Source organism: Pongo abelii, chromosome 12 (assembly GCF_028885655.2).
Source record: "Pongo abelii isolate AG06213 chromosome 12, NHGRI_mPonAbe1-v2.0_pri, whole genome shotgun sequence".
NCBI lineage: Eukaryota > Metazoa > Chordata > Mammalia > Primates > Hominidae > Pongo > Pongo abelii.
In genome coordinates this window covers 98789241-98811229 of record NC_071997.2, presented here as the reverse complement: position 1 = coordinate 98811229, position 21989 = coordinate 98789241, and the positions used below count along the sequence as shown (strand labels likewise).

Below are 21989 nucleotides of genomic sequence, written 5' to 3'. Positions count from 1 at the left end.
TAGAAACAGCAACATTCTTTAACAATCCCATTACAAAAGGAGAACCTGGTCTATACTGATTAATAGCTTCTTTAAATCCTTTGACTAATTTAAAAGGAAAAGGCTCAAATGTAGCTATAATATTTCCCTGTTGATCTGGGGGTGTAGTCTAACAGGGAACTGCCAAGCCTCTAAATCACCCTCTCATCTAGCTTGCTGAATTCCTGCTTGAATAGAACGAAGAGCGGTCACTTGAGGCGCTGCTCAAACAGTCACTGGGGCAACTACTTTTTGCCCAGTGTCCTCCAGAAAAGAAAGATCTGGAGGATCAAGCCACTCTTTTTCTTCAAAATAATAATGAGGGGGTGCAGAAGGGAAGGGATGAACCTCTCTCTCCTTTGCTGCTTTAGCTTTAGCTGGCAAATAAACCTGCTCTGTAACCTCTTCTGTTACTTTGTTATACTCTCCTTCCTCCTCATTATCAGTGTGAAAAAGTTCCAAGGTGGAACGAACCAGAGCCCATACTTGTCCCATTGTTACCCTGATGCTTCCGAACTCCCCTTCTTACTCACCATGGAGACTGCTTTAAGAGTACTCAGGTGTCCTCCAGCTAGTTCCACATTCTCTAACCATCACTCCGGTGACCCTTCGACCTGGATTCGAGCCCCCACAATGGACACCACTTGCCAAGACCAGCTCGGTCAGGGAGACCCTAACCCAGTGGTGCTAGAGAAATTAAAGACACACACACAGAAATATAGAGGTATGAAGTGGGAAATCAGGGGTCTCACAGCCTTCAGAGCTGAGAGCCTCGAACAGAGATTTACCCACATATTTATTAACAGCAAGCCAGTGATAAGCATTATTTCTATAGATTATGGATTAACTAAAAGTATTCCTTATGGGAAATGAAGGGATGGGCCGAAATAAAAGGATGGGTTTGACTAGTTATCTGCAGCAGGAGCATGTCCTTAAGGCACAGATCGCTCATTCTATTGTTCGTTTAAGAATGCCTTTAAGCGGTTTTCTGCCCTGGGTGGGCCAGGTGTTCCTTCCCCTCATTCTGGTAAACCCACAACCTTCCAGTGTGGGCATTATGGCCATCATAAACATGTCACAGTGCTGCAGAGATTTTGTTTATGGCCAGATTTTGGGGAGCCTGTTCCCAAAAGACTGTAATCTCTAGAGTGCTACAGAGTACTTGGTTGGGGCCTTATAAATTAGAAAGAGCAGGTCTGTTGCCATGTTTTGCCTCCAAAAATAAAAATGCAAGCTGGCCAATGAATTCATCTTTTGTCTTTTAAAAAATCAGTCCCAGGTTGGTCAAAGGAATGCTGAAGGTACAGATATTTTGAAGGGGTTTCATTTTTAAATGCAATTTGTTTGAAAAGCATCAGTATGTAATACTCTGCCCCTGAAATCTTTTACTTTGCTTTTATTCTTTGATCAGTTAAAATCAGAGGACTTGCCCTTTGTCACACTCCATGATATTTTATCAAGAACTACCCTCAAATTACAGCACATGTTGGGATTATATTCCTGGGTCTACTTCTCATAGAAATTCTGCTTAGTATTATTCAACTTCAATTTATGTACATGAAAAATTATATTTCAAATGCCAATCTTTGGATTATTGTATTATTTTTGGTACACATCTAAAGCAAATAAGAAATATAGCCAAAAGTTAAAATGGAATTATTTTGTTGCTACTCACTATTTAGTGTCATGTTTCTCTGCTCTTTCCATGATCATGAATAATTTTTTTCTTTTTCTTTTTTTTTTTTTTTGAGACAGGGTCTTGCTGTGTCACCCAGGCTGGAGTGCAGTGGCGCAATCTCAGCTCACTGCAAGCTCCGCCTCCTGGGTTCAAGCTATTCTCCTGCCTCAGCCTCCCGAGCAGCTGGGACTACAGGCGCCCGCCACCATGCCCGGCTAATTTTTTTGTATTTTTAGTAGAGACAGGGTTTCACAGTGTTAGCCAGGATGGTCTCAATCTCCTGACCTTGTGATCCGCCCGCCTTGGCCTCCCAAAGTGCTGGGATTACAGGCGTGAGCCACTGTGCCCAGCTGATCATGAATAATTTATGTCTATTTGTGTATCAGTATTACAGAAGGTAGATGTTTTATAGATAAGAGAGTAGGAGAATTTAATTATTAATATTAATCTGAGAATGACTACTTAATTCCTTAGATCTTCAATTTTCCTATTTACCCACAGGAACAAAGACACAAAAGACAGGCATATTTAGTTCTAACAATAGCTTGTGTTTCCCTGAATTTGTATTTAATTAGTTGCTAGCAAATCAAATGATATTTTTAGTACCTGGAGGTGGGATGTGGCGTTGGCATGCTATTTAAAGAAATATTTTAATGAATTTAACAAATAACCCCCGAATACATCTGTTTTTATAAGTTTGGATTTTTAAATAATGGGTTTTGGTAGAAGAATGATTCAAGTTTTATAAATGATTTCATATTTTACATGCTCTAGGGGTGCACTCTTATTAAAATTCAACCTTATATTGAACACTTCTATAAATACGTTTTCTGATTCATTTCATAATTTATATTTTTGATAAATTTAATTATTATAAATCAGTGTTTCTTAAAGTAGGGCACAGCTGGATTACTCTTCTTTTTCCTACAGATGCATAGTGTAGGGTAATTAGTTAATCTCTACAGTGTCCTGAAAAGATGAATAAAACATGGAGTGCTATTCCTATCAATCTCCTCTCTCACCTTTTCTCCTCCTCACTCTCAGGTGGGTTTGTAGTGGTTGAATAGATGTCAAAGAAATGGTTACTGGCTAATTTACTCTATCTCAAGGCTTGCCAGGGCTCTCTTGGAGAAAGATTTTTATTTTATGAAAAAAAAAAAGTAAAAATAACTCAAGTAGAAGTAAAAGAAAACAAGGAAAATAGGAGCTTGAAAATTTCAAGTGTATTACAGATAAAAGAACTAACAGAGGACAAAATAAATCTTGAATTTTATGTAATTATTGAATTTGTTTTAAAGCATAGAGTGCAGTAGGGAGAACAAAGATCTAACTTACAGTCTTCCATCTTGTGTACACCTCCTCTTCAGGCGTAAGGAAATTCTGTATCATCTCTGCTGTGTTCTAGAAAACTCTTAAAATGCTCTAGGTTCTGATGTTCAGCCTTAGCTTTCCCTGAACCCTTTGCACCCAAGCTACCAGCACACATAGGCCCCCCCCACACACACACACACATGCACACACACATGTTTGCTGTTTTTTCTTACTTGGGCTTTTTTTTTGGGTAGGTGGTGCTCACTTTCTCCATTGTACAAATGAGGATACCACTGGTTTCTGAGGCATTTTGTCTCTTCTGATTTTAAAATAAGATGTTTGAAGGTTCTGGAAATATTGCAGCTGAGATGAGGCTCTTTCTTTCCTTTCTGGCTTCTCAAAGCTTTTTGTGGGCTTAAAAGTGGCTCTTGAAGGAAATGGATGTTCTCTAGTGGGAAAAGGCATTAACTTTAACAGCAAAAGTCAAAGAGCTGACCCTCTGTACCCTGGTTTCTGTCTGCTTAACCTGTAGGTGTTATTAAAGACTGGGAAATATGGATTTGGGGTCCTTACTTCTATAGACAGATCATCACCTGTTTCTATAATTTTCTCAGGCCTAAAAACCATGCATGTTTCCATCTAATACTATTTTCAGGGAACTATTTAGACCATGCCCAGGTTTTGTAGCTTACTATTGTCCAGGGAAGTAGACTTCTGTAGGTTGATATTGCCTACTTCCTTTTGGTTATCATGTCTTCCGTTTATATCACCTTAAAGAAATGTTTCTGGGCAAATGTGTCAGTAAGACTACCATCACTGAGGGAAAAAGACACCAACAAAAAAATAAAAAATAAATTTGGACCATAAAGGGTTAAGAAATTTGCCTGTGTTACTGGAGTCTAGGGAATCACCTGGAAGCAGAAATCTTAGGGATCTTGTTTCATTACTGGCTCAAAGTGGGGCCTAGGGCAAGTTGCTTCTCCTCTTTTGGACCCGTATTCTGAGAATACAGTGATTTTTGTCACTAGAGAAGTACCCAATATCCAGTGCTGTTTTTATTTGTGTTTGATTTTTCAAAAAGAGCTTTGAATTTGTTGACAGAGAATTCACATCATACAACTCATCCATTTAAAGTGTACAATTGTATGTTTAGCATATTCATGGGGTTGCACAACCATCATCATAATCTAGTTTTAGCACATTTTCATCCCCTTTCAAGGAAACCCTCTACCCATTAGCAATCAATTGCCGTTTCTCTCCTGTGTCCTTCCCTCAGCCCTAAGCAACCCCTAATCTACTGTCTGTCTCTGTAAATTAGATTATTCTGGACATGTACCCTAAATAGAATCATACAATATGTGGCCTTTTGTGACTGGATTCCTTCACTTTTCATAATGTTTTCAAGAGTCAAATACATTGTAGTGAGTGTCAGTACTTCATTCCTTTTTATGGCTGATTAATACTTTACTGGATGGATATACCACATTTTCTTTATCCACTTATCAATTGACCAACATTTGGGTTCTTTTCATTTTTTGGCTATTTGTATTGAGATACAAATCCTTTATCACCTATATGATTTGCAAATATTTTCTTGTGTTTTGTGGGTCATCTTTTAGCTTTCTTGATGATCTCATTTGCAACACAAAAGTTTTTAATTTTGATGTAGTCCAATGTCCAGTATTTTTTTTTTTTTTGAGACGAGGTCTCACTCTGTCACCAGACTGGAGTACAGTGGCGCGACCTCTGCTCACTGCAATTTTCGCGTGTGGTGTTCAAGTGATTCCCCTGCCTCAGCCTCCCGAGTAGCTGGGACTACAGGCATGTGCCACCATGCCTGGCTAATTTTTAGTTTTTTTTTTTTTCCTTTTTTTTTGAGATGGAGACTCACTGTGTCGCCCAGGCTGGAGAGCAGTGGCGTGATCTTGGCTCACTGCAAGCTCTGCCTCCCAGGTTCATGCCATTCTCCTGCCTCAGCCTTCCGAGTAGCTGGGACTACAGGCACCCGCCACCATACCCAGCTAATTTTTTGTATGTTTGGTAAAGATGGGGTTTCACCGTAGCCAGGATGGTCTTGATCTCCTAACTTCTTGATCTGCCCACCTCGGCCTCCCAAAGTGCTGGGATTACAGGCCTGAGCCACCGCGCCTGGCCAACTTTTTGTATTTTTAGTAGAGACAGGGTTTCACCATGTTGGCGAGGATGGTCTCCTGACCTCATGATCCGCCCAGCTCGGCCTCCCAAAGTACTGGGATTACAAACATAGGCCACCATGCCCAGCCCAAGTGTTTTCTTTTGTCACCTATCTTTCGGTGCCAGATCCAGGAAACCATTGTGTAACCCAAGGTTACAAAGACTTATTCCTTATGTTTTCTTATAAGAGTTTTATAGTTTTAGCTCTATGATTATCTCTTTTCATTTTAGAGTTCATCCAAACACGGAATACCTTAAAAAAAACGGTCAAAATGATCCAACTCCTGGTAGCTCCAAATAATGGAAAAGCTGGCAAGAATTGAGGCTTGTGTTGAATATTTCATTTCAGGCAGTTGTATCATGATTCCATGCTGCCATCCATATTTCCTTTGCTATAATAAGTTTTAACTTTAATTTGTTCTGCCCACATTACCAGGCAATTTAAGAAATAGTTTCCTTAGTAAAGTCTGAAACTGATAGCTATTATATTTTTCTATGAAATGTTTTGCTCTTTATGTGTTGCCTACACTGCAGTCTATCCTCTAAAATCACTTTATTTTTTCCTTTTCACATGATTTAAAATGTCCTTTTTTTCCAATCTCTTTTTAATTTCTCACTTTTATTATTATGTGCTGGGAGATTTTTAAAAACCCTTCATTTTTTGACAGGGCTTTTTTTTTTTAAGATAATAATGTTTTGCCTAATTATCTTGCAGTATCTACAGCCCTTAATATGTGGTGAGAATTGAATACACATTAAACAGCAAAAGATTTATGCTTGACCTTTTCAGATGGTTATCAATTGTATTTGATTTTCTAATTAGCCATTGGTCTAACCTCACTGGTGCTTCAAAATTTAAATGGTGGCCCCTCAACATGTAAAGCTCTAGTGTTAATCTAAATAAGAGAATAACAAGAGTGTGAACTTGTGAAGACTTTTAGTGATGGTAATGGCCAGGCTTCATAGCATTAGCCATCACTTGCAAAACCTTGACCTCTATGTTTCTTACTAGATATGGTCACACATGTTATTACAGGAGCCCTTGGCTTCTCCCCTCCACCTCTAGGGAAGCAATTATTTCTATTCTGCTTAGAAAAACTGTATCCTATATAGTGGTTGTCTTCCTGCTCCCCAGGAAATAATCTGCTGGAATTCAAAATACAATTACCACGCTTGACCACTTTCCTATATCCTGGAGCTGACCATTATTAATGGCATCCAATTATTCATAGCAGTCAAGCAGCTGACTTTGCTAAACAGATCACAGCAGTGGGTATCTGACAGTCAGTCTGATGGCTGGGCATAATAGAAGGAGACAATGTCATATCCTGGTCCGTCTTTAGCGAAAACAACATGTCACTTGCAGACTTACTGGAATGCTATAATGACTTGATTGCTAGATTTAGCCTGTCATTATTTTAAAAGCATGTGTTTATATATGCTGGCAGGAGCAGGAAAAAGAAGTTGGTTTAGGTAAGCTTGGTGTCTGAGAATGTCTTTGGCTTGCCCTGTATCACTGCACATTAACAGAGTGAGCTTTGATTAATCATTTAGGTTTCCAAGCTTGAATTTTTTGTCAATTCTAAAATGAGAGCATTTTGCCTACTTTCAAGGGTGGGCATGAGAGTTAAATGATATAATCATGATGAAACAATCACGTAAGCAGCAGTTGCTCCATCACTGTCAGTTTCCTGTCCATTGAGTCAATCTGCACCTTGGCTCCAACAGAGATAAAAGGAATAACATACAGGCTTTTTTATTCCTCCCTAAGGTGCAGGATAGGTTTTGACTCCCGCATGAATGCTGCTTTTTCATTCTGCTTTTTCCACAGGCCCACAAGTCAAAGGTTTTTCTTTATTGTGCTGTGGCATTAAAGTGTGATATTTGTTTGCAGTGAAGGATCTTAAGCATAAAAACTGACATAAATTTCCAGGTGGTTGGCTTTTGACCCTTGCATTTCCTTGACTCTATTTTCCCATTGAGTTGGCATGATCTATAACAGCTCTGCTCCAACTGCAGAAAGGAGCAAATTGTTTACCTTTGAAAGTACATTAATTCTCTCATACCACCAGGAGGGGGATTTTCACAAGGAACCAACTTTATTTGAATTTTAAGCCAAGCAATTTGAAGGGGGATGGAAAAATGCACACAGTTAATATTCACTAGAGTGTCACTGACAGGTCTAATTCAAAGTGACCACATAAAAACTCCTTTATTAGTCCTTTCTCCTTGTCACTATGAGTTATACTCTAGTGTCATTTGCATCCCAAGTTTAAAAATACGTACTTTTATAAGTTTGCTAGATTGAAATGAAGATGAAATATTCTCTTTAGAATTTCTTATCTACATTGCTTACCAGTGGTGAATATGCAGTGCATTTAACTTGCCTTGAACCTTATGAAGCATCAAGCAGAACTTACTAAGAGAAACGGGAACTTAATTTTAAAGAAGGTGGCTGAGAGTGTCTGATTAGCCCTGAGGACAATTGGGAATTTCCTGCTGACCTGTGAAATAGCCTGTATTTCTGCACTCCTGGTGGGCTATATGGCTATACAAATAGGTGAAGGAGGGCGCACAGAGGGACCTTGTGGTGGCTTAGGGCTCTGGTATATTCAGCCTGTAGGCTGGGCAATTTAGAAAGTGGCCCTGTCTGCTTTGTAGGTAGTAAAATGCCATAGCAGCTAAAGGAATAGACTTAAATCCTGACAGATTGAGTTTTTTTTTTTTTTTTTTTTTTTTTGAGACAGAGTCTCGCTCTGTCGCCCATGCTGGAGTGCAGTGGCGTGATCTTGGCTCACTGCAAACTCTGCCTCCCCAGTTCACGCCATTCTCCTGCCTCAGCCTCCTGAGTAGATGGGACTACAGGCGCCCACCATCACGCCCAGCTAATTTTTTGTATTTTTAGTAGAGACGGGGTTTCACTGTGTTAGCCTGGATGGTCTCGATATCCTGACCTCGTGATCCGCCTGTCTCGGCCTCCCAAAGTGCTGGGATTACAGGCATGAGCCAGCGTGCCAGGCTGACAGACCGAGTTTTAAATGCTAGCTTTTCACTTTTATCACTACGGTTTTCTTATTTTAGAAACAGCAGTAACTGTCAAGGCTCTTGAAGGCTTGGATGAGACAATACATGCCCTGGTATTCTCTTGCTACATGCAGTATATTGAATAGTGCCCCCTAAAAGATATGTCCAGGTATAAATTCCCAGAACCTGTGAATATGATCTCATTTGCAAAAATGGTCTTTGCAGGTGTAATGAAGAATCTTGAGGTCATCCTGGATTACCAAAGTGGGCCCTAAATCCAGTGGCAGAAGACACAGACACCGAGAGGAGACCAGGTGAAGACAAAAGAAGAGGCTGGAGTGATTTCCATCAGGTAAGGAAAACCAACAACTATCAGGAGCCGGAAGAGGCAAGAAACGGAATCTCTTCTAGAGGAACTGGAGGAGTGTGGTTCTGTGAACACCTTGATTTCAGACTTCTGACCTGCAATTCTGTGGGATAAAATGCTGATGCTTAAAATAACTTTTGGCTGGGCGCAGTGGCTCACGCCTATAATCCCAGCACTCTGGGAGGCCAAGGCGGGCAGATCACGAGGTCAAGAGATTGAGACCATCCTGGCCAACATGGTGAGACCCCGTCTTTACTAAAAATACAAAAATTAGCTGGGCATGGTGGCCTGCGCCTGTAATCCCAGCTACTCGGGAGGCTGAGGCAGGAGAAACTCTTGAACCCGGGAGGTAGAGGTTGCAGTGAGCCGAGATGGTGCCATTGCACTCCATCCTGGTGACAGAGCAAGACTGCATCTCAAAAAAAAAAAAAAAAATTGGGATTCAAATGACACTCGAACATCTCTCATAGTGACAAGGAAATAGGACTAATAAAGGACTTTTTATGTGGTCACTTTGAATCAGATGTGTCAATGACAGACTTGTAAATATAAACTGTGTGTGTTTCCCCATCCTCCTTCAAATTGCTTGGCTTAAAATTCAAATGTTAGTTCCTTGTGAAACCCTCCCTCCTACTGGCATGAGAGAATTAATGTATTTCTGAAAGTAAACAATTTGCTCCTTTCTGCAGACACAGACAAATAGAAAACAAATCTTTGCTGCAGGATTAAATGCTATGATGAAATCTAGTTGGGTTTGGGACAAAGAACAGAAGGATTACTTAAATGGTAGAATCAGTGTGGTGGGCTCCTGGCAAAGATGGGAACAGGGACAGAAGTAGAGACATTGGTTTTAAGCAAATGACTAAGCATGGATAACAGAGGCAGAAGTCTTAGGGAAAAATAAGTATTTTTGTAGAGGACTTCTGTTATTAAAGCAAAGTGTTGACTTCAAAATTTGACATTGCCATCAGGTATGAGAAGCAGAAGACTTTTGCTGGGTCGAATATTGTTGTTCTGTGTACGGCACAACAAGGGAACTTCCTGGATGTTCTAGGGAAGGGATGGGCAATCTTTGACCCTAAAGAGCCAGGTGGTAAGAGCTTATGGGCTATATAGTCTCTTACAACTTGCTGACTTTACATTATAGCATGAAAGCAGTGATAGACAACCTGTAAACAAACGAGTCTGAGACAGTTCCAAACTTTATTTATTGGACACTGAAATCTGGGTTTCGTATAGTTTTCACATGTCTTGATACATATTTTTTGTCAACCATTTAAAAATGTAATAACCATTCTTAGCTTGAAAGTTGTACCAGAACAGGCAGTGAGATATATGTGGCCCTTTCACAGTTTGCCAAGCCCTGTTATATAGAGTGCAGCTTCTGTTCCTACAAGGAAAGGAGCAATCTTTTATGTCTAGATATTCTTCTGTAAGCAGCAACAAGCAGGCAGAGTGGAGAGTTATGGGGAAGAGAAGTTTCCTTGGGGGAAGCAGTTTGATCTCTGCAGAATTCTCGGCTCCCGCTGGCCCAATAATCGTGGGCCTGAGCTTGATTAAAAAATATTATTTTTTGCTTCATGAATCAACATTTAATGATAATGTTTCTACTTGATGTTTCAGTGACAAAAGTGCAAATTATGCATGAAATTGATGTACATTATTCCATAATGAAGTAATCTGAATAGAAAACCACATTAGGTATTTATATTGACAACAAGCCATTTATAACTATTAGGACATTTTGAAAAGGAGAACCATATCCCTGAAAACATGAATGACTGGAAATTGGAGCTATTTAGTTGTGACCAGGGAGATGGAGCATTCTGTTCCAGCACTGCCCAGTTGCCTTTATGGTCATAGATTTTAAAATGATGAAAGACAGTTTGTATTTCTTGTTCTGTGACATTTTCTCAATGATAATAAATAGTGCATTCCTCTATAACTTCATTTACAACCTTCACCACACTTTGGGGCTCTGGAAATATGCTGAAAATATCCCTCCCTCCCTCCCTCCCTTCCTTCCTTCCTTCCTTCCAACAGTATATAGTTGGGTCTTATATTTTATACAGTCTGACATGTCTACCTTTTAATTGGAATGTTTGGACTATTTATATTTTAGGAAAACATTTATTTAAGATTGGAGGATTGTAGTTACTTCTTCCTCAAATGTTTGATGATATTTACCAGTGAATTTCAGTTTCATTGATTTTTCTCTTTTGTTTGTCCACTTTATATTTCATTGATTTCCACATTTAGTTTTTTATTTTCTGCTTTCTACTTCCTTTGGGTTTATTTTGCTCTTATTTTACTAGCTTCTTTTTTTAAATTTTATTATTATTATACTTTAAGTTTTTGGGTACATGTGCACAACGTGCAGGTTTGTTACATATGTATACATGTGCCATGTTGGTGTGCTGCACCCATTAACTCGTCATTTAGCATTAGGTATATCTCCTAATTCTATCCCTCCCCCCTCCCCCCACCCCATTATTTTACTAGCTTCTTAAAATGAACCTAGATTATTAATATTAACTTTGCTTTTTCTCTAATGTAAGCATCTCAAGGTATATATTTTCCTTTAAGGATTTCTTTAGTTGTAACACACAAAGTTTATTTTAAAAATTAACTTATATTTTATGGTATTTTTCTTTATATTAAAATTAACATATAATTGTACATATTTATAGGGTACATAGTGGTGTTTTGATGTATATATAATGTATAGCAATCAGATCAGGGTAATTGGCATATTCATTATCTCAATCATTTATGATTTCTTCATGTTGGGAACATGCAATATCTTCTAGCTATTTGAATTTATGAATTATTAACTTTGGTCATTCTACAGTGCTATAGAACACTATAACTTATTCTTTCTATCTAGCTGTAACTTTGTATCCTCTAACAAATCTCTCCCTATAACCCCCTTATCTCTACTCTTCCCAGCCTTTGGTATCTTCTGTTCTACTTTTTACTTCTATAAGATCAATATTTTTTAACTTTCACATATGAGTGAGAATATGCGGTGTTTAACTTTCTGTTCCTGGCTCATTTCAGTTAACATAATGTCCTCCAGTTTCAACCATGTTCTGTGAATGACAGGATTTATTTTTTTTAATGTCCAAATAGTATTCCATTGTGTGTATATACCACATTTTAAAAACTCATTCATCTGTTGTTAGACACCTAAGTTGATTTCACATATTGGCTATTGTGAACAGTGCTGCAACAAACATGGGGATGCAGATATGTCATCTAGATACTGGTTTTCCTATTCTTTGGATAAATGGCCAGCAGTGGTACTGCTGGATCTTATGGAAGTAATGTTGGCAGTTTTTTGATGAGCACCTGTACTGTTCTCCATTGTAACCATACTACTTTACATTCCTACCAAGAGTGTATGAGTTCCCTTTTCAGCATTTGTTATTTTTTGTCTTTTTGATAATAGCCATCCTAACTGGGGTGAGATGATACCTCATTGTGGTTTTGATTTGCATTTCTCTGGTGATTAATGATATTGAGCATTTTTTTCATATATTTGTTGGCTATTTGTATGTCTTTTTTTTTGGAGAAATGTCTATTCATATTATTTACCCATTTAAAAATCAGATTGTTTTTTGCTGTTGAGATGTTTGAATTTCTTATATATTCTGGATATTAATCACCTATTTGACGGAGAGTTTGCAAATATTTTCTCCCATTCTGTAGGTTGCCTCTTCACTCTGATTGTTTCCTTTGTTGTGCAAAAGCTTTTTAATTTGATATAATCTCATTTATTTGTTGTTGCTTTTGTTGCCTGTGACTTTGTGGTCTTATTTATAAAATATTTTCTCAGACTAACGTCCTGAAGTATTTCCCCTATGTTTTCTTCTGGTAGTTTATAGCATGGGGTCTTAAGTTCAGGTCTTTGATCCATTTTGAGTTGATTTTTCTATGGGGAAAGAGGTGGGGGGTCTAGTTTCATTCTTTCATTGCATGTATATATTTAGTTTTTTCAGAACCATTTATTGAAGAGACTGTCCTTTCCCCATTGTGTGTTCTTGATTCTTTTGGCAAAAATCAGTTGGCTATAGATATAGGGACTAATTTCTGGCCACCCATGAAGTTTAATTTGTTGTATTTCCATTATTCAGGTAAAAATATTTCTATTTGCTTTGGTAATGTTTTCCTTTTACTCATGTTTTACTTAGAACTATATTGTTTAATTTTCAAATATTTGGGGATATTCCAGATATAATTTTGTTACTGATTTCTAATATAATTCTATTTTAGTTAGAAAATGTATTCTGTATTTTTTCAATCATTTGAAATTAAGGTATGTTTTCTGACCCAACATATGGTCTATCTTGTGCACATGAAAAGAACGCAATTGCTTTGAGTAGCGGTCTATAAAATTTCAATTAATTTCATTTAGTATTTTAAAATTGTTTAACAGTGCATTTCACATCATCAAGATCCTTTGATTTTTTAAAACATTGTGATACGCTCCTCTTTGTTTTTACTATTATTAATTTTCTTGAAGCACTTTTTGTCTAATTTTTAAATATAATCAGTCTGTTTATAAAAAGATGTCCATCTGCAAGTTAGAAAAGAGAGCCCTCCCCAGAGACTGAGTTGGCCAGCACATTTTTCTTGGACTTTCCAGCCTCCAGAATTGTGAGAAATAAATGTCTGTTACCTTAGTTACCCAGTGTATGGTATCTGTAATAGCAGCCTTAAGTGACTAAGACATACCTCTTTGTGTATGATGTAAGACTCTTTGATATGGTGTGCCTGTGTCTCCACCCAAATCTCTTCTGGAACTGTGGTTCCCGTAATCCCATTGTGTTGTGAGAGCGACCCAGTGGGAGGTAATTGAATCATGGGTGGTTACATCCATGCTGTTCTTGTGATAGTGAGTGAGTTCTCATGAGACCTGATAGTTTTATAAGTGGTATCCCTCTACCCCCGGCCTTTGCTCTGCACTTCTCCTTGCTGCTACCATGTGAAGAAAGACATGTTTGCTTCCCCTTCTGCCACGATTGTGAGTTTCCTGAGGCCTCACCAGCCATGCTGAACTGTGAGTTAGTTAAACCTCTTTCCTTTATGAATTACACAGTCTCGGGTATGTCTTTATTAGCAGCATGAGAATGGGCTAATACATCCTTACACTGCAGTGATTCCATTTACTTCTTTCCTATAATTGCTCCTTTAGTTGTCACATATTTGCTTCTACATATGTTTAAAACCCACAATTCACTGCCATTATTTTTGCTTTAAACAGTCTTTCAAACAAATTTTAAAAATGAGAAAAGATTTTTAAAATATTTTCTCACATATTCACCATTTTCAGTGCTCTTTATTCTGCCCACTTTTTTTTAATACCAGTTAGTAAGTATTTTAGGCTTTGCGGGCAATACAATCTGTGTCATAATGACTCATCTACGCTCATGTGAGTAAAATAAGCCATAGATAATTTATAAACAATTGAGCCTGGCTGAGTTCCAATAAAACTTTATTTGTAAATACCAAACTTTAAATTTCATATATTTTCACTAAACTTTGAAATTTACATAATTTTCAAAATATTATTCTTTTGATTTTTCTAATTATTTCAATATGTTAAAACTATCTTACCTTATGGACCACATAAAAGATGGTTGGATTTGGCTTATAGTTTATAATTTACTAACTTCTGCTGTAGACCCATGTTTATATCTGGTACTATTAAGCCTCAGCTTAAAGGCCATCCTGTAATATTCTTTAGTGTGCGTCTACTAATGACAGTTTTTTGGTTGTTATTTGTCTGAAAATCACCTTATTTCTCCCTCACTTTTGAAAAATATTTTCATGGGCTATAGGATTCTAGGTTGACAGGTTTTTGTTTTTCAGCACTTAAAAGATGTTGTTCTGTTGTTTCCTGGTTAGTCATATCTCTACGCTCTGTTTCCTCTGCCACAAAATGATGTCTTTGGTTTCCACAGCTGCATCTTGGAAAGGTAGAATACTTTTTGCAAATGTAAAAATCACCTCATATATTTCTCTTCTCTTATGAGCAGCCTACATTGCCTATTTTCTAGTATCTAAAAGCAGTTACTTTACATAGTTTGTTTAGTTATCTATTTATTTTTACCATGAGAATACATCCTATACCTGTGATTTTTGTCATGGACAGATCCAGAAATCTTTTGTATATGTTTAAAATAGAAGTGGTGATCAGCTTACGTTGTATTCATACAAAGTCGTATTTGAATCCCAAGAAATGTTTAATATTTAAATTTCACTTTTTCTTTTCAAAATCTTTAAAAATGTAAGTCCTAGACCATTGGATTATGAGGCTGTAGCAAAGGGTTACCTTAGGCCATGAAACTTGAGTGTTATAACATCAACCAATCGACATTTATTAAGCATCACCTATGTACCAGATGCTGGTGGATCTCAGAATTGTTGCTCTTGCAAGCTCAATATTATATAATAAATCTTGATATTCTAATACCACTTTTTGAAGAAAAGTTGAATAATGTCACAAAAACAAACAAGATGCCATAATTCTAAAGCATCGGGAGCTGAGCTCTCTGCAAAAAATGAATTAAATAATTACTGAGAACTGAATTTTAGTCCTAACTCTGTTGGAATGATACTTTGCAGTTCACATAATCCTTTTAAGCCTTACTTTCCTTTTCCATAGCATGAAGCTGTTATGCTCAATGATCTTTAAAGTTCCCTTTCGTATCTAAAATTTGTGATTTTCTGTATGTCCTTGTGTGACTTGTACTTTGTTCTGCCTTATTCAATTAGGACATAAATAGAAAAGCATAATTTTTTGAGATTCTGCATTCTGAAAGTGGTCTTGATTATTTAAAATAGGAAATGTTAGAGTGCATTTAAGTTGCAAAAAAAGATTTTCTAAACATGATAGCTAGTTACTTACATATATGCTTTTATGTGTCTTCTGAGTCATATCCACTCTCAGTAGCTGCTGACAAAACAAGATTTTACTGCTGAAAGAGCAGCAGATCTAATATTGCTGCAAAAGAGCAGGCTGAATTTTATTTTGCCTTGGGTCATCAATAAAATTCTAGTCATTCTCTGATCCTACACTCTTTATTGTTCCCCATGACACATCATAGGTAAAAGAAAGCTTTGCTTTTGCAGGAATTGCAAAACTTTAAATGAAGAACTGGAAAACACCTAAAATGTCACACATAAGTCTTAGAGAGCTTGGAAAACATTCTCCTGGACTTAGGGACACATACAAATGGGTGTGTCTTTGTTGGGTAATGCTGACAGCTGTAACATATAGACCTACATATAAAATGGCTTGCAGTAATAGGAATTTGTTTCTTGTGCTTGTAGCTCTCTCTGGCAGGTGAGCATGTCACCAGTGAGGTTTCCTTCTTGTGGTCATTCAGGAATGCCCATCGATGGAGGCTCTGCCATTATTCAGGGCCTTCAGCAGATCCGGACTGTGCCAATATAAAACCTTGTTTCCATGGCTGCTGCAGATATATCCATCCCACTGAATTAGAAGGGGAAAAGAGCATGGATAAATTTTTGAGATATTTTTATGGGCCAGTCTTTAATCCTGTTGACTTCATCTATCTGAAAGCAAAATGGAGACATCTTAGAACCAGGAAAAAAGCCAAGTCTGTATGACTCAAGAACTCATGTTCTTAACGATTTTTTTACCTTTTTGTGTATGATCTTGAAGTATTTGTCCAACTCTGGAACTCTACAAAATAATCTCTTATTACAACTCAATCTTGAACTTGCACTGATGGAGAGCAATAAAATTTTATTTGTATGTTTCCTGTAATTTTCATGATTTTTCCACAGAGACCCCATTTCTGTCTTTCCACTCAGCTCTAGAAACTGGATGTGAGAGTGGAGTTCCTCATTTTGCTGACTTGGAGATTTATGCTTGCCCTGGGGAATGAAAGGAACACGGATGGGCACACAATCCAATATCAGCAGCTGCTTCTTTCTTGGGGCCGCAAGTTTCATATATGTCAAGAAAGATGGCTTTTAAAACTCTCTAAGTTAATCCATAGCCCTTTTATATAAAAGGGGTCTTTCACCTCCTTTTCTTCTGGATCAAAGAGGCTGAAAAGATTTCTTTATTTACAATAGTATTTACTAGCCAATAACCTTAAGTTTTATGTAAAAATTCACTTTGCACAGGTGTCTGCTTTAAGGTAAAAAAAACTCAGTAATTGTTAGTGTTCAATTTTTAAGCCCCCAGAAGTATTTCTGTATTCTTCAATGCATGCAACTCAATTTCCAGATGTGCCCCTTGAGACTCTTCTGCTTTTTGTTATTTTTCTGGGCAGCCATCTCATAATTCTCATCAACAGAACACATAATTTCAACTGTCCAGAGACTATACTACATTTATATGGTATTGCTAAGATGAAAGACACTTTCCATCTGTCAAAAAATTGAGGCAGACTTGCCAAATGTCTTGCTTCTTTTAAAAACATATTCATATGATATTGTTTGGATATTTGTCCCCTCAAAATATCATGTTGAAATTTGATTCCCAGTGTTGGAGGTTGGGAGTCTAATGAAAGGGATTTGGGTTATGGCGGTGGATCCATCATGAATGTCTTGGTGCCAGCCTCGTGGTAATGAGTAAGTTCTTGCTATATTAGTTCCCTAGAAAAATGATTGTTAAAAAGGGTCTAGAACTACCCACCCCCTGCTTCTAATGTCTCATCATGTGACTTCTGAACATGTCAGCTCCCCTTTGCCTTCCACCAGGAATGGCAGCAGTCTGAAATCCTTCCCAGAAGCAGCTACCAGTACTGTGCTTCTTGCACAGCCTGCAGAACTGTAAACCAAATAAACTCCTTTTCTTTATAAATTACCCAGCCTCAGATATATGTATATTTTGAGATGGAGTCTCACTCTGTCACCCAGGCTGCAGTGCAATGGTGCAATCTCAGCTCACTGCCACCTCTGCCTGCTGGGTTCAAGCAATCCTCCTGCCTCAGCCTCCTGAGTAGCTGGGATTACAGGCGCCCACCACCATGCCCGGCTATTTTTTTGTATTTTTAGTAGAGACGGGGTTTCACCATGTTCGCCAGGCTAGTCGTGAACTCCTGACCTCAAGTGATCCGCCTGCCCCAGCCTCCCAAAGTGCTGGGATTACAGGCATGAGCCACCGCACCCTGCCTAGATATTTCTTTATAGCAACACGAATGGACTAAGACAGAAAATTGGTACTGAGGAGTAGAGTGTGGTTATAATCCCAGCACTTTGGGAGGCCAAGGCAACTGAATTGCTTGAGCCCAGGAGTTCAAGACCAGCCTGGGCAACATGGTGAAACCCTGTCTCCACCAAAAAAACAAAAATTAGCTGGGCGTGGTGGTGCATGTGCCTGTAGTCCCATCTGCTCAGGAGGCTGAGGTGGGAGGATTGCTTGAGCCTAGGTCAGAAGGTCAAGGCTGTAGTAAGCCATGATTGCACCACTGCACTCCAGCCTAGGCAACATAGTGAGACTCTGCTTCAAAACAAACAAACAAACAAAACAACAACAATAACAACAAAAACTCGTTAGTTTTGTTTGTGATTAATCATATTTATTCATTTGTATATGTTGAATCAAGCTTGTATTCCAGGGATAAAGCCTACTTGATTGTGATGGATAAGCTTTTTTTTTGAGACGGCATCTCACTCTGTCGCCAGGCTGGAGTGTAGTGGCGTGATCTCAGCTCACTGCAACCCCCGCCTCCCAGGTTGAAGCAATTTTCCTGCCTCAGCCTCCTGAGTAACTGGGACTACAGGCGCGCACCACCACACCCAGCTAATTTTTGTATTTTTAGTAGAGACGGGGTTTCACCATGTTGGCCAGGATAGTCTCGATCTCTTTACCTTGTGATAAGCCTGCCTCGGCCTCCCAGAGTGCTGGGATTACAGGCATGATCCACTGCACCTAGCCTAGATAAGCTTTTTGATGTGCTGCTGGATTTCATTAAGACAGAAATACCATTTGACCCAGCAATCCCACTATTGGGTATATACTCAACGGAATAGAAATTGTTCCATTATGAAGACACATGCATGCATATATTCATTGCAGCACTATTCATAATAGCAAAGACATGGAATCAACCTAAGTGCCCATTTATGATAGACTGGATAAAGAAAATGTGGTACATATACACCATGGAATACTATGCAGCCATAAAAAAGAACTAGATCCTGTTCTTTGTAGGGACATGGATGGAGCTGGAAGCAAACTAATGCAGGAACAGAAAACCAAATACCACATGTTCTCACTTATAACTGAGAGCTAAATGATGAGAACACATGGACACATAGAGGGGAACAATAGACACTGGGGCCTGTCAGAGGGTGGAGGGTGGGAGAGAACGGAGAGGATCAGGAAAAATAACTAATGGGTACTAGGCTTAATACCTGGGTGATGAAATAATCTGTACAACAAATCCCCATGACACAAGTTTACCTCTGTAACAAATCTGCATATGTACCCCTGAACTTAAAATAAAAGTTAAAAAAACACATCCTTTCTCCTGATTCTGTACACATATGCATACAAGTGCACACGTGTAAACACCCTATGCACACACACTTTGTAATTGAGCAAATATTTCTCTATAAGGCTTATCATTGATGATACCCACAGAGTTTCAGTAAAAGTTAATGCCTATGATAATAATCTCATGGAGATGAGCTCCATTTTATATCATTAGCATAGGAATATCAACAGAAAAATCCTGTCTTTGTACAGGTGTACTTGTTAGCCAACAGTGTGCTGTGCCACAATTTATTCCTTCTGAGGACAATATATAAGGCTCAGGGAGTTGTACACAGCCACTAAATTTTACTTAGGTGAATCCAAGGGGCCCTGCTACTTAACATCTTTGCAAATCAGTATAAGTTCCTAATGACTCTGAGCTTTAATCGCTACTTTACAAAATTGGGAGAATAGGCTAAAATAACATCTAGGTGCTTCTGCAGACTCTGAAATCTCTGACTTTAGGATCTGTAAAATCAGATCAGATTAGACCAACCATAGAGTTGGTCTGATTGTAAACTCATGTCAATGCCCTTGAAAGTAGGTAACAGATTATGTCCAAAAACAACCCACTGCAAGAATAAATTAATAGGACTAGAAATAATTTCTACCAATCTGAGTGAATTTTTAAAACTGCAATAAGAAGATGACTGTGGTTGTATGAGATCTGGAAAAGTTTGTAGTCTTTCAAGGAAAAAATATATAAAAAGTGAAATGTCATGTTAGTGTATGATTAATACAAATAATGTAGTGCTTAGAGCACCTCTGTCCAATAGAATATCTGCAATGGAAATAAGGAAATGTTGTATAACCGCACCATCCAGTATGGCAGCAGTAGCCAGTATGTGGTCATTAAGAACTTGCAATGTGACTAGCGAGACTAAAGAACTGAGAGTTTTTAATGTTATTTGTTTACTAAAATAGCCACATGGGTGGTGGCTACCTTTCTGGAGAGCACAGTTGTGAAGAATGTGGTATGTTCATTGAATTATAAGCTTCTTTAGGGCAGGAAATCTGTCTTATTTATCTTGGTATGCACTTAGGAAAATCAACAGAGGACATATAGTAGTAGCTCAAGAAATAATTGTTGTGACAATAAAGAACATTCCTTGAAAAAAATGATCTGTGCTCAAGTATATTTGGAAAACACTACCTCCTGTATCACTTTTTTGGAGATTCATAATGCATATTAACATATATGCTTTGAGATATCATCTAATAAATAAATCTATTTTGTTTTAAGTCTACATCTTTCAAGCCTATTTCATTACAAACTCCTTTGTGTGTGTGTGTGTGTGTTTGTAAAAAAGAGAGGAAGAGAGAAAAGAAGGAAGTGGGGAGACAGATAGGGAGACAGAGGGAGAGAAAACATCCCATAGAATATAAGCCTGTAGAACACAATATGGAAAACAGCTTATTTATTGAGAGACTGGTTTGGTTGGTAGACGACATGACCACCTATTAGATGTATGCGCTCATCCCTGTCAGGAGCCTGGATTCTGCTCTTAAATTTAATACAGATGAAAAATATTAATGGAATGAAGGGCTTTGGAGCAGAAACCAGAGGATAAGCGTCCAGGTAACTTGGATGTATGATACTTAAAGACTGAGAACCCTCTGTGGAATTGAGAAAGGAGGCTTGTAATCTGGGACTCCACATGAGGACTCTTCATGAGGTGAGTGATTCTCCCTTGAGAAATACTCACTGTTTCTGAATATTGAATGCAATGTTTGTTCATATTTTTAGAAGTCTTTTAGGGATCATTTATTTAGAAGTCCTCTCTGTTTCTTTTTGGAAGGACATCAACTTTGAATCTGAATTTGCTATTTAAGGTACTAAGACTTCCCCCCATAAAGACTTTTGAAATTTATATTAAAACAAAATTTAAAAAAACTTCAAGCCTTTACCCCTAGGTTATCCATGATTGAAATTTTGGTTGGAGCTGAATAATATTTAAGAAAAAATTAGAAATGGTTAACGTCTAATTCAAGGAGCAAGAAGAAAAAGATCAACGCTTCTTGTTTATCTAGCTTTGTGTCTTCTTGCAAGTCAATACATAAAAGTGTGAGTGAGAAGTGGAGCTTTTGGAAACTACTTGGTATAACACATTTTTTTTTTCCCAGAGAGTAAAAATACTCAGTTACCTCTTGGTTTATGAGGCAATGAAGTATTCCAGCACATAAATATTGACGCTGAGACCCATGGGATGTAGGAGTGCTGAGCACATTTGCAAGACATAAAGACCGAAGGTAAATGAAGTTACATCTCTTCCTATAAAATGCAATCTGTCCCTCAATGGATTTTACCATCCTGTTGTTTTTATTTCCTCCGTCTTTATAATTGGAGACATCCTGCCAGCCTGTTGAAAACACCACTAGTATTTGTTTCTGGAAGTTAGCCAACCTACTAATTATCCTTAAAATTCTGATTAGGTGTTTGCAGCTAAAATGAGTACATCAGAGAAATGGCAGAATTTTTCAGTGAAAAACTGAGAACAAGAAAATGACTAAATAAAGGCATTTAAAAAATAATCTGTAGGAAGAATATTCTGAAATGAAATACATTTTTTAAATGGAAAATATTATGTTGCTTTTTACTTGCCTTGGAGCAGGAATAATCATAATTTTGCATATTTCCTTAGTTTTTATTCAGATGGATTGGGGCAGGGGGAGGAGATATCATATTAAATATTCTGTTATAATTTTCTTTTCTTTTCTTTTCTTTTTTGAGATGGAGTCTCGCTGTGTCACCCAGGCTGGAATGCAGTGGCACAATCTTGGCTCACTGCAAGCTCCACCTCCTGGGTTCACACCATTCTCCTGCCTCAGCCTCCCAAGTAGCTGGGATTACAGGCACCTGCCACCACGCCCAGCTA

The 21989-nt window shown here is 38.0% G+C and overlaps 1 long non-coding RNA gene across 1 annotated transcript; it reads left to right on the top strand.

Moving 5' to 3' along the window:
• The first annotated feature begins 594 nt into the window (after positions 1 to 594).
• On the top strand, positions 595 to 21364 carry LOC129057722 (uncharacterized). The gene is made up of 3 exons (XR_008522458.2): positions 595 to 742; positions 8450 to 8576; positions 21238 to 21364. It is a non-coding gene; the product is annotated as an uncharacterized LOC129057722 (long non-coding RNA).
• Positions 21365 to 21989: the final 625 nt, after the last annotated feature.